This window comes from Panthera uncia, chromosome E1, assembly GCF_023721935.1.
Source record: "Panthera uncia isolate 11264 chromosome E1, Puncia_PCG_1.0, whole genome shotgun sequence".
In the NCBI taxonomy this organism is placed as follows: domain Eukaryota; kingdom Metazoa; phylum Chordata; class Mammalia; order Carnivora; family Felidae; genus Panthera; species Panthera uncia.
This window is the reverse complement of record NC_064814.1, coordinates 46,750,200-46,767,337: the sequence shown is the minus strand read 5'-3', so window position 1 is coordinate 46,767,337 and position 17,138 is coordinate 46,750,200. Positions and strand designations below refer to the sequence as shown.

The 17,138-nt window shown below is 39.9% G+C and overlaps 2 protein-coding genes across 2 annotated transcripts in view; one reads left to right on the top strand and one right to left on the bottom strand.

The window, feature by feature from the left end:
• MPRIP (myosin phosphatase Rho interacting protein) overlaps positions 1 to 17,138 on the bottom strand; it is a 329,117-nt gene that overhangs the window by 230,606 nt on the left and 81,373 nt on the right. The window lies entirely within an intron of this gene.
• The window catches only part of TNFRSF13B (TNF receptor superfamily member 13B), a 35,939-nt gene that overhangs the window by 1,748 nt on the left and 17,053 nt on the right, over positions 1 to 17,138 (top strand). The window lies entirely within an intron of this gene.

The window sequence follows — 17,138 nt, the reverse complement described above, 5'->3', positions numbered from 1 at the left end:
TCGGCTCAGGTCATGATCTCACGGTTTGTGAGTTCAAGCCGTGCGTGGGGCTCTGTGCTCTCAGCTCTGCACAGAGCCTGCTTGGGATTCTCTCTCTCTGCCTTTCCCCCCTCCTCTCTCTCTCTCTCTCTCTCTCTCTCTCTCAAAATAAATAAGTAAACTTTTTAAAAAATTGGCTTTTTGAGTAGGTAGTGGTCACGCTTTGCAAGCCCGGACAGTATAAAAAGGTATATAATATGAAGTCTTCTTCCCTCCCTGTCCCCCATCTGCCCAGTTCCTGCCTCCCCTGGAATAAACAGCCTTACTGACATATAATTTACATGCCTGAAAGTTTACCCATTTAAAGTGTACAAGTCAATGTTATTTATTATAGTTACGGACTTGTGCAATCATCACTATAATCTAATTTTAGAACATTTTCACCACTCCCCACCCCTCAGTCCCTCCACGCCCCCAGCCTTAGGCTTACCACTGATCTACTTTCTGTCTCTATCCATTTGCCTAATTTGGACCATTTTATAAAAATTGAATGTGGTTTTGCAACTTTCTGTCTCTACCAATTTGCCTACCGTGGGCCATTTTATAAAAATTGAATGTGGTGCTTTGCAACTGGCTGCTTCTTCTTAGCATGATGTTTTTAAGGTTCATTCATGTTGTGGCACATGTCAGCACTTTGTTCCTCTTTATGGCCAAATTATATTCCGTTTAACGGATATGCCACGTTTTGTTTATCCATTCGTCGTGTGGTGGACATTTGGGCCGTTGCTGCTGTTTGGCTATTATGAATAATGCTGCCGTGAACTTTCGTGTTCAAGTATTTGGGGTGACATATATTTTCATTTTTCTTGGAAGTGCGATCGCAGCATCTTGTGGCAATTCTGTGTTGAACATTTTGAGAAACTACCAGATTGTTTCCCACAGTAGATGACCATCTGATCATCTTGCTTCAAATTCTCCACATCCTCACCAACACTTGTCATTTTCCATCTTTTCATTATAACTATCTTAGTAGGTATCTCAGTGTCGCGTTGATTTGCATTTCCCTAATTGACAAATGATGTTGGGCACCTTTTCCTGTGCTGATTCAGATGTATTTTTGGAAAAATGTCTAACTCCTTAACCCATTTTTAAATTGAGATGTTTCTTCATTGTTCAGTTGTAAGCATTCTTTATATATTCTGGATCCCTTAACAAATATATGATTTGCAAATGTTTCCTCCATGTCTGTGGACTGTCCTTTTCTTTCTTTTTTTTTTTTAATTATTTCATTTATTTTGAGAGAGAGAGAGAGAGAGAGAGGCAGAGAGAGAGGGAGAGAGAGAATCCCAAGTGAGGCTCGATTTCACAAACTGTGAGATCACTACCTGAGCCCAAATCAAGAATCAGACACTTAACCAACTGAGCCACCCAAGCACCCCCCCCTTTTATTTTCTTGATGGTATTTTGTGAAACCCAAATGTGTTTGATTTTCATGAAGTTTAATCTCTTCATCTTCTCTATAGTCATTTATGCATTTTGTGTCATTGCCTAACCCCAAATAATGAAGATTCACTCCTGTTTTCTTCTAAGCTTGTCGTTTTAGCTCTTACATTTAGATCTATGATCCACTGTGAGTTAATTTTTGTGTGTGGTGTGAGGTAGGCGTCGAAATTTGTTCTCTTACACATGGCTATCCTGTTGTCTCAGCACTATTTGTTGAGAAGATTATCCTTTCTCCCATTGAATTGCCTTGGTACCCTTATCAACTGAACATAAATGCTAAGCTTTATTTGTGGACTCTCAATTCTATTCCATTGGTCTATGCTTACCTTTATGCCAGTATCACACTGTCTTATTTACTATTGCTTTGTAGTAAGTTTTTGAAATTGAAAAGTGTGAGTCTCCCAGCTATGTTTTTCTTTTTCAGGATTGTTTTGGCTCTTCTGGGTCCTTTGCATTTCCATAAGATTTTAGGATCAGCTGTCAAATTCTGCGGAAAAGCCAGTTGGTATTTTTATTAGGATTTCATTGAATCTGTAGAATAATTTGGGGAATATTGCCATCTTAACAATATTAAGTCTTTCAATCCATGAACATAGGCTGTCTCTCCATTTATTTAGGTCTTGAAATTCTTCTTTCAACAATGTTTTGTAGTTTTCAGTGTACAAGTTTTACACTTTTTTGTTAAATTTATTTCTAAAAATTGTATTTAAAACACCATTTTTTGTTTCTTACGTTTCTTTGCAGTGTTTCATTACATATATACCAACTCTTATAGATTTGAACTTCCCCCCTTTTTGCAAAAATAAAGAAAGAAGGAAGGAAGGAAGGAGGGAAGGAAGGAAGGAAGGACAGAAGAAAGAAAGAAGGAAGAAAGAAAGAAAGAAAGAAACCCTGTTTATTTTTATTTTTGTTTTTCCACATAATATATCTTGGAGTTCTTTCATAGTAATATATAAAGAGCTTCCTCATTCTTTTTTATAGGTGCATAGTCCAGTATATAAGAATATTATAATTTACTCATTCACTCCCTCATTGATGGGCAGTTGGTTTTTCCCCAATATTCTGCTATTACGAACATTGCTGTATTATCTCACACTTTGAGATAAATCAGAGTTTGATCACTATATCAGTGGTAAATACATCAGTAATTTTGACAAATGTTGTCAAATTGCCCTCCACGAGGGTTATCCCTGTTTCCTCTCTTTCCATGGTGAATGAGAGTGCCAGTTTCCTTATGGCCCTGCCAATAGAAGGTGCAATTAAGCTCCTGGATTTTTAAGTCTATTAAGGAAAGATAGAATCAGCATAGTTTGAATTTATCTGTCTATTAGGAATGAGACCAAACATCTTTATGATGTTTTCCCCTGTCTGTGAACTGCCTGTTCATTGTGTTTGCCCAATTTTCTATTGGGTAGCTGGCCTTTTCCTTTCTGTTTATAGATAAGAGATGCAAATGTTTTGTTTCCATTTTTCATTTGCCTTTGGACTTTCCTTGAGGTGTTTTTGGCCATGTTTGGTGATTTTTTGTTTGCTTGTTCTGTGTAGTCTATTTTATCAGTCCTTTTACAGATTTTGGATATGGTGTCATAGTTAAAAAAGTCTTTCATATTCTAAGGTTATAAAGAAATATCAGGTCATTTTTTTCTTTAGAATTTTAATAATCTTATTGTTTTCCACATTTAAATCTTTGGGCTATTTTTTTAATAGAGGGGAAATTATTTCCTGTGCTAGTTTCTGGCCCAGTTATTTTTTAAAAAAAAATTGTTTTGATGTCTGTTTATTTATTTATTTATTTAGGTTTATTCATTTTTGAGAGAGAGAGAAACAGAGTGTGAGCAGGGGAGGGGCAGAGAGAGAGAGGGAGACACAGAATCCAAAGCAGGCTACAGGCTCTGAGCTGTCAGAACAGAGCTGGACATGGGGCTTGAACTCAAACCGTGAGATCATGACCTGAGCCAAAGTTGGGCACTTAACTGACTGGGCCACCCAGGCGCCCCATAATGTTTACTTATTTTTTGAGAGAGAGAGAGACAGAGTGCTAGCGGGGGAGGGGCAGACACAGAATCTGAAGCAGGTTCCAGGCTCTGAGCTGCCAGCACAGAGCCTGACACAGGGCTTGAACCCACCAACCGTGGGATCAAGACCTGAGCTGAAGTCGGACGCTTAACCGACTGAGCCACCCAGGCGCCCCTCTGGCTCAGTTACTTTGTCTCTGTCAAGAATATCCTCCCCTAAGTTTTGAAAGCAAAAGCCAGCATTTTTTTCTCCTCTCCCTCTGCCAAGACACCTATACCCTGAGTCCTACTTGAATGACAGAAATGCAGGCGGGGGAGGGGGCAGAATAAAACTTAAATATTGCCCCATCCAGCTGTCTATAACACAGTGCAAAAATGGAGACGGCTTTTCATTCCACAAGTCTTTACTGGGGACAATGATGGACAAGGTCATTTATGAGGTCATTTATCAAGGACCTACTGTGTCCTGCTATTATGGAAGGCACCGGATACAGAGATGAATGAGAGTGTCAGGAGACAGAATGGTGACTCCCAAAGGTCAAATTACAAAACAAGAACCATCACCAGGAAGGCATGCTCAGGCCACACGGTCATCCAGGGAGGCACATGTAAGAGCTCAGAGGAGAGGCAAGGGGGCGAGGCAGCTATGGGGGCAAGTGTTTTTAGAAAATTATGGTGCTTAAGCCACAGGTTGAGGTTGTGGGAGCAGTTCCCAGGCCTGGAGTGCTAATTTGATGATACTATTATTATTAATAATAATAATGTCATAATAATTCTCTATCATTATGATTATATGGTTTTATATTACCGTAAGATGATTTTAATTGTGACTACAATTAATCCATTATATTTTTTGCCACTTATATCAGACTAATAACTGCCACTTGGCAGCTTCGTCTCTGGCCAGTTATACGCATGTCACGTACACGTCCTTGAGGGAAACTTCTCTGCAGAGGGAAGCCTGGAACGTCCATTTTGCAGATAACGAAAACCGAGGTTTTGTGCCCTTTCCCAAGGTGATCGGTAATGACACGAGGCATAACTGTGCTTTCCCCACCACAGACCCCTTTGCTCTCTCACGCATGTTCTGCCACTGAACTGTGGCAAATCGATTTTCAAAATGAGCTAACAGGAGGCAAAAACTACAATGGGTAGAAATGGTCGCCCCCTTTCTACAAACACGAGAGGGGCCCCTGGGTGGCTCAGTCGGTTAGGCGTCCGACTCTTGCTCTCACCTCAGGTCTTGATCTTGATCTCAGGGTCATGAGTTCAGGCTCCATGTTGGGCCTTGTGCTGGGCGCGAAACCTACTTTAAAAAAAAAAATTCCCTATAAGCACAAAACTGAGAAAGTGACTTGACTAGTACTCCCGGGACTCAGTTTAGTTCTGACTTAGATCCAGCGTGGGGATGGTGGGCTCACCACCCTGACAATCTCTGAAAGGTAGTTTTGGGTGCAGGTGGGAGCTCCCAGGGGTTAGTCTCAGAGCTATTTTCAATACCTCAGAAGAGCCTGGTAAGAAATCACGTACAACAAACCGAAATGAAAAGCCACCTTCTCATTTCCTTCTTTGCCTCCTCCCCTCCCCCTCCTCTCTCCCTCCTCTCCCTTCTTCACGGGAATAAAAGCCGGCTTCTAAGTGGTCATTGCCAGTTCTCCCACATGTGCCCCAGGTGTCAGGCTGTGACCTCCTCCGGGGCACACACCCCATCTCTTCATGTTGGAATCTCCTTCTGACCCCTCCCCGCCCCCCCCCGCCCCACTGACAGCCTAGTTCAAAGCCCCCAGCTCATGTGTTTACTCAAAGATTGGTGAGAAATTCCTCCTGTCTTGAAGCTTTTTTTGGTCCCTTCTTTTCAAGTCACATTGACAGATTTTCTTGGCAAAATTCCAAAGAACGAGAAGGAGTTGCTGAGGCTTTTATCCATCTTGCTTCTTTCTCATGGGGACAGGACCCTCTCCCCACCATGGAGAAAGACACAGGGTTGTCTTGGGTCCTTGTGGCAGGAACTGACCCTTTTAATTTTCCCTTGACCCAGGTCCAGGCCTTGGCCAGTACAATACTCCATAGTGCAAGGAGTGGCAATGTTAATAAGGGCAATAGCTCAGGGGGTTAACCTTTCACTAATTGCACAGTACCATACCAGGTAAAGCACCTGACATGCATGTAATAACCACAATGGCCTTATGAAGTCAGCAATAACATCCCCATTTTACAGATGAGGACACTGCGTTTCAAGGAGGCAAAGTTCTGCCCAAGGTCACACAGCTAGGAAGTGCTGGACCCGGGATATATAGTCCAGTGGTTTCCAGCCATTGCTACCTGAATGTCCAGAATATGATATGCACACACTGCTAGTTATTGACTTTTCGATTTTAGACATTGTGCATTAATTTCCTGCTTTCTAAGACGAGAACTCAACTCTTACATCACCCTCTGTGTACCCACCACCTCCCCTCCACCCAGTCTCCCAGAGCACGGTGTTTAGTTAGATCCATGGAGACGGAGAGCAGTTCTGGCGCCAGCAATGGGGCTGACCCCGTGGCAGATGTGGCAGGACCAGCCGACCATACTCCCGACAGCCTGCGCATCTGTCCACTCTGACGCCCTCAGGATTTCCAGAGTCCATCAACAATGGAAATTCTTTTGGATCCCCCCGGTCAACCCCAGTGCTCAAGGGTAGACTGCCAGCTAATCAGCTTGCCCCCAAATGTAAAACCCTCCATGGTATCGTTCTCCCTTTTCTTCTTCCTCTCTCTCCTAAGTCCTGGTATTGCCTTTGTTCCTTGACAGTGGTCCAATGACTGTCCCCGCTCACGCAGATGAGGAAACTCTTGTATGGGAAGCATAAGTCAGAGTCCTTGAGTTATTCACTGACAGTTGCTCACACGTTTATGATGCTGTGAATTTTGTTCCCAGCTGAACTATCCGTGTGCTATGATTTCCCTCGCGTTGACAGCGCCTGAGTTCTCTCTGCACGTGTCAGCGATTTATCCTCAGCTCTGTGACAAACCCAGCCTGTCAGTTGGTCAAACATACTCACTTGTCTATTATTTCAATGTTCATCAGAGACATTCCTTCCCTCTTTTATTTTAGCTGGGACAGTGTTCCCTCCAGGCCTGCAGGCAGCTGTCCCCCGAGATTTCCTTCGGCATCATTCTGAGAATTTCTACCTGCACCTCTTTGCTGAGATGGATCCTGTGTTTCTCCCCGACTTGTCACCATTTGGCTTACTCCCTACATTGGATGGAGTGTATCCCCCAGCAGCTTACCAAGTCACCACTATCTAGATCCACAATCTCTCATCATCCCAGCTTTCCCCTCCCCTCAGCCCCTGGTAACCCCTGGTCTACTTTCCGCCGCCATGAATTCGCCTATTCTAGGTGCCTCGTGTAAGCAGAATCAGACAGTAGCTGTCTTTTCGTGGCTGGTTTATTTCACTTACCATAAGGTCTTCAAGGTTCATCCATGTTGCTGCATGTGTCCGTACTTTACTCATTTTAATAACTGAGTAATATTCCAATATATATATAGCACTTTTTATTTATCCCTTCATTTATCGATGAACACGGGCTTTCCACTTTCGGTCTATTGTGCATAATGCTGCTGTGAACATTAGTGTACAAGTATCTATGTGAATCGCTGCTTTCAGGTCCTTTGGATGTATATCTAGGAGTGGAATTGCTGGGTCATATGGTAGCTCTATATGTAACTTTGTGAGGAAACATCAAAGTGTTTTCTATAATAGTTGCAACATTTTTCATTCCCGCAATCAATGCATGAGGGTCCCAATTTCTCCACATTCTTGTCAAGACTCATTTTTCACTTTTTGGATAATAGCCATTCTAATGAGCATGAAGTGGTGTCTCACTGTAGTTTCGATTCAAATTTCTCCAATGACTGGCGATGTTGAGTATTTTTATATGCTTATGGGCCATTTGGATGCCATCTTTGGGGAAACGTCAACTCAAGTCTTTTGCCCAGTTTTGACTTGAGTTGTTTCTGTTTTGGCTGTTGAGTCTCAGGAGTTTATTATGTCTTCTGCCTATTAATCCCTTATCAGAGATGTTATTTGCAAATATTTGCTCCCATTCTGTGAGCTTTTTGTTTTTACTGTCTTGATGGACAGAAGTTTTTAATTTTGATGAAACCCAACATATCTAAGTGTTGTATCAAAAGTGGAATTACCAGATGGAATGCGTGAAGGTGTTACCCGGTTTTCCTCTAAAAGTTTTATAGTTTTAGTCTGAAGTTTAGGTCTTTGATACATTTGAAGGTAATCCTCCAACTCTTCTTATTCTTCAAAATTACTTTGGCCTATTCAGGGCCCCTTGCAATTCCATATGAAGTTTTAGGATGAATTCTTGTATCTGTGTAAAAAAGTCACCGGGATTTTGTTAAGGACTGTAATGAATCTGTAGATCACTTTGGGGAGTATTGCCATCTGAACAACATTAAGTCTTCCAGTCCATGAACATAGGATGTCTTTTATTTAGGCTTCTTTAATTTCAGCAGTGTTTTGTAGTTTTTCAGGATATACTTTTTTTTTTGTCACCGTGGTTAAATTTATTCCTAAATATTTTATTCTTTTTTTACGCATTTGTAAATGGAATTGTTTTCTTAATTTCCTTTCAGGATTGTTTGTTGCAAATATGTGTGTGTGTGTGTGTGTGTGTGTATTTGTGTATGTATATATATACTTGCATATAGATATATTCGTGTATATATATATTTGTGTGTGTGTATGTATATATATATATATTTGCGTGTGTGTGTGTGTGCATTGGTTTTGTATCCTACAACTTAATATTAGTTCTAACAGGTGTGTGTGTGTGTGTGTGTGTGTGTAACTTTTAGGGACTTGACATGTAAGATCATGTCATCTGTGAACAGAGATAATTTTATTTTCTCCTTTCCAATTTGGATACCTTATTTCTTTTTCTTGCCTGATTTCTCTGGCTAGAACTTTCAGTACTATGTTCAATTGATGGAGGAAAAGTAGGCTTTCTTGTCTTGTTGCTGATCTTAGGAGAGAAGCTCTTAGTCTTTCATCATTGGGTAGGATGTCAACTGTGAGTTTTTTCATATATGGTTTTTATCATATTGAGGAAATTCTCCTCTATTTCTACTTTACTGGGTGTTTTTTTTTAATCATGGAAAGATGTTGAATTTTGACAAATGCTTTGTCTGCATCCATGTCTGCATGTCCATTGAGATGAACATACAGTTTTCTTTCCATTCTTTTACTGTGGTGTGTTGCATTGATTGCTTTTCATGTATTGATCCATTATTGCATTCCAGGAATAAATCCCACTTGGCTGTGGTGTAGAATGCTTCTAATATGCTGTTGGAATTTATTTGCTAATATTTTGCTGAGAATTTTTACATCCATATTCATAAGGCATATTGGTCTATAATTTTCTTTTCTTATGTTGTCTTTATTAGGCTTTGGTATCAGTGTAATGTTGACCTCATAGAATGAGTTAGGAAGTATTCCCTCCTCTTCAATTTTGTAGAAGAGTCTGAGAAATACTAATGTTAATTCTTCCTTAAATGTTTGGTAAAATTCACCGGTGACACCATCTGGGCTTTTCATCATGGGCTTTTCATTGAGAGGTTTCTGATTACCGGTTCAGTCTCCTTACTTGTTATATATAGGTCTGTTCAGATAGTCCTTCCTTGTGTGTCAGTTCTTATAGATTGTATGTTTCTAGGAGTTTGTCTATCTAGGTTACCCAATTTGTTGGATGTATAATTGTTCATAGTATTCTCATAATCTATAAAATCTGTAGTAATATCCCCACTTTCATTTCTTTTTTTTTTAATCTTTCTCTCTTTTTCCATTTTATTTTATTTTCATCATGATAGGTGTACTCTTTAATCCTCAGCCCCTATTTTTCCCCCTCCCCCCACCCTTTTCTTCTCTGGTAACCATCAATTTGTTCTCTACAGTTAAGAGTTGGTTTCTTTTTTTGTTTTTTTGTTTATTTACTTTTGAGAAAGACAGAGAGTGTGAGCAGGGGAGGAGTAAAGAGAGGGAGAAAGAGGATCCAAAGTGGGCTCCATGTGAGTCTAATGTGGGTCTCGAACTCATGAACTGTGACATTACAACCTGAGTCAAAGTTGGACGTCCAACTGACTGAGCCACCCAGGTGCCCCAAGAGTTTGTTTCTTGGTTTACCCTTCTCTTTCTCCCCCCCAACTTTGTTTGTTTGTTTTGTTTCTTAAATTCCACATACGAATGAAATCATATGGTGTTTGTCTTTCTCTGACAGACTTATTTCGCTTAGAATTATACTCTCTAGCTCTATCCATGTTGTTGCAAACGGCAAGAGTTCATTCTTTTTTATGGCTGAACAATATTCCATTGTAGATCTATATCACCTCTTCTTTATCCATTCATCAGTTGATGGACATTTTGGCTGTTTCTACAGTTTGGCTATTATAAACAATGCTGCAGTTAATATAGGGGTGCATGCTGTTGGTGGGAATGCAAACTGGTGCAGCCACTCTGGAAAACAGTATGGAGGTTCCTCAAATAATTAAAAATAGAACTACCCTACGACCCAGAAATTGCACTACTAGGTATTTATCGAAGGGATACAGGTGTGTTGTTTCAAAGGGGCACATGTACCCCCTTTCATAGCAACACTATCGACAATAGCCAAAGTATGGAAAGAGCCCGAATGTCCATCGACTGATGAATGGATAAAGAAGATGTGGTTTATATATACAATGTAATACTACTCGGTGATGAAAAAGAATAAAATCTTGCCATTTGCAACAACATGGATGGAACTAGAGGGTATTATGCTAAGTGAAATAAGTCAATCAGAGAAAGACATATGATTTCACTCTTATGTGAAATTTGAGAAACTCAACAGATGAACATAGGAGAAGGGAAGGAAAAATAAGATAAAAAGAGAGAGGGAGGCAAATCATGAAAGACACTTAAATACAGAGAACAAACTGAGGGCTGCTAGAGGGAAGGTGGGTGGGGGGATAGATGAAATGGGTGATGGGCATTAAGGAAGACACTGGTTGGGATGAGCGCTGGCGTCATATGTAAGAGATGAATCACTAGGTTCTACTCCTGAAGCCAAGACTACACATATGTAAACTAACTTGAATTTAAATGAAAAAAAAGAAAGAAAGAAAGAAAGAAAGAAAGAAACATAGGGGTACATGTATCCCTTTGATTAGTTTTTTTGTATTTTTTTGGTAAATACCCTGGTAGTGCAATTCCTGGATTGCAAGGTAGTTCTATTTTTAATTTTTTGAGGAACCTCCATACTGTTTTCCAGAGTGGCTGCACCAGTTTGCATTCCCACCAGCAGAGCAAGAGGGTTCCTTTTTCTCCACATCCTCACCAACATTTACTGTTCCTTGTGTTGTTGATTTTAGTCATTCTGACAGGTGTGAGGTGATATCTCACTGTGGTTTTGATTTGCATTTTCCTGATTGTGAGTGATGCTGAGCATCTTTTCATGTCCCACTTTCATTTCTGACTTTAGTAATTCGAATCTCTTCTGTTTTTCTTAGTCAATCTAGCTAAAGATTTGTCAATTTTGTTAATCTATTCCAAGAACCGACTTTTGGTTTTGTTGATTTTCTCTAGTACAGTTTCTTTGTTCTCTATTTTATTTATCTCCACTCTAACCTTTATTATTTCCTTACCTCTGCCATCTTTTGGTTTAATTCACGCTTCATTTTCTAGTTCCTCATAGTGTACAGTTAGGTTATGATTTGAGAATTTCTTCTTTTTTAGTGCATATGCATTTACAGTTATAAATTTCCCTCTTAGCGTTACCTTTTCTGTATCCCGTAACTTTTGGTAACTTGTGTTTTCATTTTCACTTATCTCAAGATATTTTGTAATTTTCCTTGTGATTTCCACTTTGAGACATCAGTTGTTTAAGAATATGTTGTTGAATTTCCACATGTCTGTGAATCTTCCAGTTTTCCTTCTGTCATTGATTTTTAGTTTCATTCCATTTAGATCAGAAAAGATACTTTGAATGATTTCAATTTTTTAAAACCTGTTAACGTTTGGTTTGTGATCCAATATATGGTCCACCGTAGAGAATGTTCCATGTACACCTGAGAAGAATGTGTATACTGCTGTTGCTGAGTGTAGTATTTGTATATGTCTATTATATATCATTGATTCATAGTGTTGTTCAAGTTCTCTATTTCCTTATTGATCTTTTGCTTGGTTCTTCTATCCATTACGAAAAGCAGGGTATTAACATATGCAAATATTATTGTAGAACTATCTATTTCTCCCTTCGATTCTGTCAATTTTTGTTTCATATATTTTGGGGCTCTGTTGTTAGATGCGTGTATGTTTATAATTGTTATTACCTTCTTGCTGTATCAAACTTTTTATCAATATATTTTGTCCTTCTTTGTTTCTTGTAACCTCTTTTGATTTAAGGTCTATTTTGTCTGACAATAATATAACCGCCTCAGCTCCCTTTTGGCTATTATTTGCATGGAATATATTGTTCATTGTTTTTACTTACAATCTCTTAGCGTCCTTTTATCTAAAGGAAGTCTCTTGTACACAGCATATAGATGGATACTGCTTTCTTTTTTAATCCAATTTGCCAATTTCTGCCTTTTAATAGGGGAATTTAGTCCATTTACTTTGATGTGATGACTGATAAAAAAGGATTTACTTCTGTCGTTTATCTGTTTTCTGTATCTTATGTTTTTTGTTCCTCAATTTCTCCATTACTCCCCTTTTTTGTATGTAGTTGGTTACTTGTAGCATTAACATTTTGATTCACTTTTTCTTTCCTTTTTTTAAATGTTTATTGATTTATTCAGAGACAGCGAAGTGGGGGTTGGGGGGAGAATCCCAAGCAGGCTCCATGCTGTCAGCAAAGAGCATGACACAGGGCTCGATCTCACAAGCCGTGATATCACGACCTGAGCCGAAATCAAGAGTTAGATACTTAACCGCCTGAGTCACCCAGACGCTCCTCCTTTTTTGTACTTTTAAAGGTTATTTCCTTAGTGGTTACGTTGGGGAATATAATTAACATTTTAAACTTATAACAACTTAATTTTAATACTAACTTAGTTTTGATAATATACAAACATTTTCTTGCTATATCTCTGTCCCTTCCCATTTACATTGTTATTGTCATAGATTACCTCATTATGAATTTTATGCCCATTAACATAGGTTTATAATCGTTTTATGCATTGTTACACTAAATCGTATAGGAAAAAAAAAAGAGGAGTTACAAACCACACAAAAAGTACAATAATACTTGCTTTTATATTTACCTATGTAGTTACCTTTACCAGTGTCCCTTATCTGTTCTCATGGCTGTGTCTACATCTAAGGTACTTTCATTTCAACACAAAGGACTCCCTTTAGCATTCCTTGTAGGGCAGGTCTAATGAACTGGGAATGAACTCCCTCAGCTTTGAAGGATAGTATTGCTGGATATGTAATTCTTGGTTGGCAATTTTTTTTTTCTTTCAGGACTTTAAATATATCATCCCACTGCCTCTTGACCTCTATGGTTTCCAAGGAGAAATTAGCTGTTAATTTTATTGAAGGTTACCTGTATGTGAAAAGTTGTTTCTATGTTGCAACTTTTACAATTCTCACATTTTGATTACAATGTGTCTCAGCATTGGGCTCTTTGAATTTACCTTATTTAGAGTTCATTGAGGCTCTTGAACATATATTTATGTCTTTCCTAAGATTTGAGAAGTTTTCAGCCTTATTTTTTTTCAAATATTATGTCCTTTTCTCTCTCTCTCTCTCTTCCTCTCTCTTTCTGGAACTCCTAAAAATTTATGGTGGCATGTTTGATGGGGCCCCACAAGTCCTTCATGTTCTGTTCACTTTTCCTCATTTTTAAAAATTTCTGCTTCTCAGACTAAGCAATTCAATTGTCCTTTCTTCTGCCTGCTCAAATCTGTTGTTGAGCCCCTTTAGTGACCTTTATTCATTTCATTTATTAGATTTTTCAATTCCAGAATTTTTTTGTTTCCACTTTTTTATTTAAAAAAAATTATAAGAATGTATTTTGAGAGACAGAGACAGAGAGAGAGAGAAAGAGAGAGAGCAAACACAAGCAGGGGATGGTCACAGAGAGAGGGAAAGAGAGAATCCCAAGCAGGTTCTGTGCTGTTAAAGCAGAGCCCGACGTGGGACTTGATCTCATGAACCATGAGATCATGACCTGAGCCAAAATCAAGAGTCAGATGCTTAACCGACTGAGCGACCCAGGTGCCCCTGTTTCCATTTTTAATAGGCTATTTTTAGAGCAGTTTTGGGTTCATGGGAAAATTAAGTGGGAAGTACAGAGAGTTAGTTCTCCTATACCTCATTCCCCCAAACATGCACAGCGTCCTATACGATGAACATCCTGCACTAAAGTGGTACATTTGTTACAATGGATGAACCTATGTTAATACATCATTATCACCCAAAGTCCATAAGTTTACACTAACGCTTATTTTTGGCATTGTACAGTCTACGGGATTTCACCAATGTAGAAGGACATGTATCCACCATGATAGTATCAAACAGAATAATTTCAGTGCTCCCTTCCCCAACCCCTAACAACCACTAATCTTTCTACTGTTTCCATAGTCTTGCCTTTTCTAGAATGTCAGATAGCTATAATCATGCAGTAGTAGCCTTTTCAGCTTGGCTTCTTTTAGTTAGTAATATGCAGTTAAGATTCCTCCCTGTGTTCTCATGGCTTGATAACTCGATTCCTTTTTAAAAAAATTTAATGTTTATTTTTGAGAGAGAGAGAGAGAGAGAAAAAGAGCATAGGGGCAGAGAGACAGAAAGCGAGACATAGAATCTGAAGCAGGCTCCAGGCTCTGCGTTGTCAGCCCAGCGTCCAATGCAGGGCTTGAACCCACGAGCCATGAGATCATGACCTGAGCTGAAGTTGGATGCTTAACCCACTGAGGCACCCACGTGCCCCAATAACTCATTTCTTTTTAGTGCTGAGTAAATTCCATTGTTTGGGTGTACCACAGTTTATCCATTTCCTTACTGAAGGAAACCTTGCTTGCTTCCAAGTTTTGGTTCCTGTTTTACAACTTCTATCTCTTTACTCATATTCTCATACTTCATTCATACATAATTTTTTTATTTCCTTTAGTTCTTTGTCCATGATTTTCTTTAGGCATTGAATATACTTAAGACGGTTGATTTAACATCTTTGACTAATATTTCCAACGTCTGGGCTTCCTCAGGGAAAATTTCTGTCAAATTCTTTTTTCTGTAAATGTGCCATATTTTCTCATTTCTTTGTATGTTTCGTAAGTTTTCTGAGAACTGGATATTTTGAGTATTCTGTTGTAGTAATTCTAATTCTCCCGTTTCTCAGGGATTACTGTATCTTGCTTGTTGATGGCTGGAATCCATTTGTGGCTTTTCCAAACTATTTTTGCAAAGTATGTATTTATTGTGTGTGGTCACTGAAGTTTTTGTTCCTTTATCTCTGCAGTCAGCCAGTGACCGGACAAAGATTTCCTTAAATGTCTGGCTCCCAAGAGCTGGGGGGAGAAGAGCACCATCTCTTTAAAATTCCCTGGAAGCCACCTCAGCCGTTGGGGGTTGAAACAATGGTCACCAACCTCTGTGCCAGCCCCTCACTGATCAAAAGCAGCAAACAGCAATCCGAACCTACAACCCCAATGTTTGGAGGACAAGGTCCTCCTCACCCATCGGGGTTCCAGCAAGTTTCACCGGCAACATGAGCAGCTGCCTGCACAGCGGCATACGTGGGGTTGGAGACCAAGGAATGCTAGCCACCACCATGAAATACATTGAGATGCACCAAAATTCCAAAAATGTACCAGCTTCTTCCTCCAGTTCTCCCTGGGATAACTTCCAAAACAGTCACTTCAGATGGTTGCTGCCAGCTCAACATCTGTTAGGCGGGAGGGCAGATTACTGGCCCTCCTACTCTGCCGTCTGCCCTGACACTGTTCTCACATCCCAGTTTTGATTTGGGATCTCCGCTGACTTCCTAACGGAACTCTGTGGGTAGCCTGCTTGTTCTCGAGAAGGTTTTAGAACCTGCTCTTAATCTCTGGTCCTCCTACGTTTTATGATGATGGGTCATGGCTTGTGAGAATTTATTGTGCCAGACACCCGACTGGTTCTTTGAATCTGGAAGCTGTATCCTTGAAGTCCGGAAGCTCCCATTTAATCAACCTCTGGGCTTCCTGAAGTGATTGTACAATTGTCGTATCTTTTCTCTCCCTATTTTCTAGGAAATTTCTTCAATTACATCTTGCAACCCCTTCTACTGATGTTTATATTCTGGCTATTATATTTTTAATGTCTAATAATTCTCAGTTGTTCTATGCATATTCTTTTTTAAAGACAGTACTCATTCTTTTTCATGAATGTAAAAATTCATCTATCTTTCTATCAATATCAGTATCAATATCAATATCAATATCAATATCAACTGTTGGTATTGTTGCCTTTTAATTTTCTTCAGTTCCTTGCATTGTCTCTCTTGGCTCCCAGCATGTCCCTTCTGCTTGCTTTGTTTGAGTTCTCTTTCATGTAGGGGTGGCACTCCAATATCAGGTGACCTGTGGCTTTTGGCTCAAACTCAGATTGAGGCAGAAACAGCTGTTGGAAGTTCTGGGTAAATGAATGGGGTTGTTAATGTAGAAGCTTTGCTCTCAGAGGGTCAAGCAGCAAACTTGGTCATTTTCTTGAGAGAATCTCCCAGTTAGTGCTTTTAGGTCTTTTCCTCTGGGTCGGTTTTCCCAGAGAAGGGTCTATTGATTCCCTGCCAGTTGCTGGATGGGGAAGGAGACGTTTTTTAAAAACATGGTCACACTACTCCTTAGGTAGTATTTTGGGGAGTGTGGACCTTAGGGCTGCCCTCAGCTGTGCCTGAGAAGACACCAAATCTTCTGCTCGGGTTGGTGAGAGGCTGTTACCTGCCTGGAGATGGAATCCGGCTGGGGTCAAGCTGTCTTTCTGTACATTTTCAACCAGTCTTTCTTTCATTGTTTTGCCTTCCCATCTCCTGTTGTCAGAGATACTTGGTACCTCCAGTTCCAGAGGCTTCCTGGGGTTCTGTGGCTCAAGTCAGCTTCCTTCTCCCTGCGGGCATCAAAGAAAAGAGACCTTTAACTGAAGTCAGTCACCCCAGCCCACATGCCTTCCATATTCCAAAATGTTGCTCACATCTGTCTCCTGCTGCAGTAACTTCTTCCGCTCTCTTTCCCTTTGAGGAGAAATATCGTTTTGGAGAAGCTAATACCAGGAAATCAGGCAGAAAATTCTAGAAAACGTGGTGCATTCATAAAATGGGAGACTCGTCAATACAAAGCAAATGATTGAGAGAGCCTCAAGAGAGAATGTGTCCCAGATATCTTGCGGAGCCAACACCCAGACACAAAAGTTCAAGGATGGGCAATATTAATGACCTACAGGGATAAAAGTCAGAATAGAAGTTACCGGCGGAAGTGAAGTATTGGACGGGAGGGGACCCAAGAGAGTCTTCAGGGAGCAAGAAATTTCTAGGCCTTGATGTGGGTTGTGACACAGGTGTATACATATGGAAAAATTCATCAAGTCGCACACCTAAGATCTGTGCATTTTACACACATCATTTTGTGTGT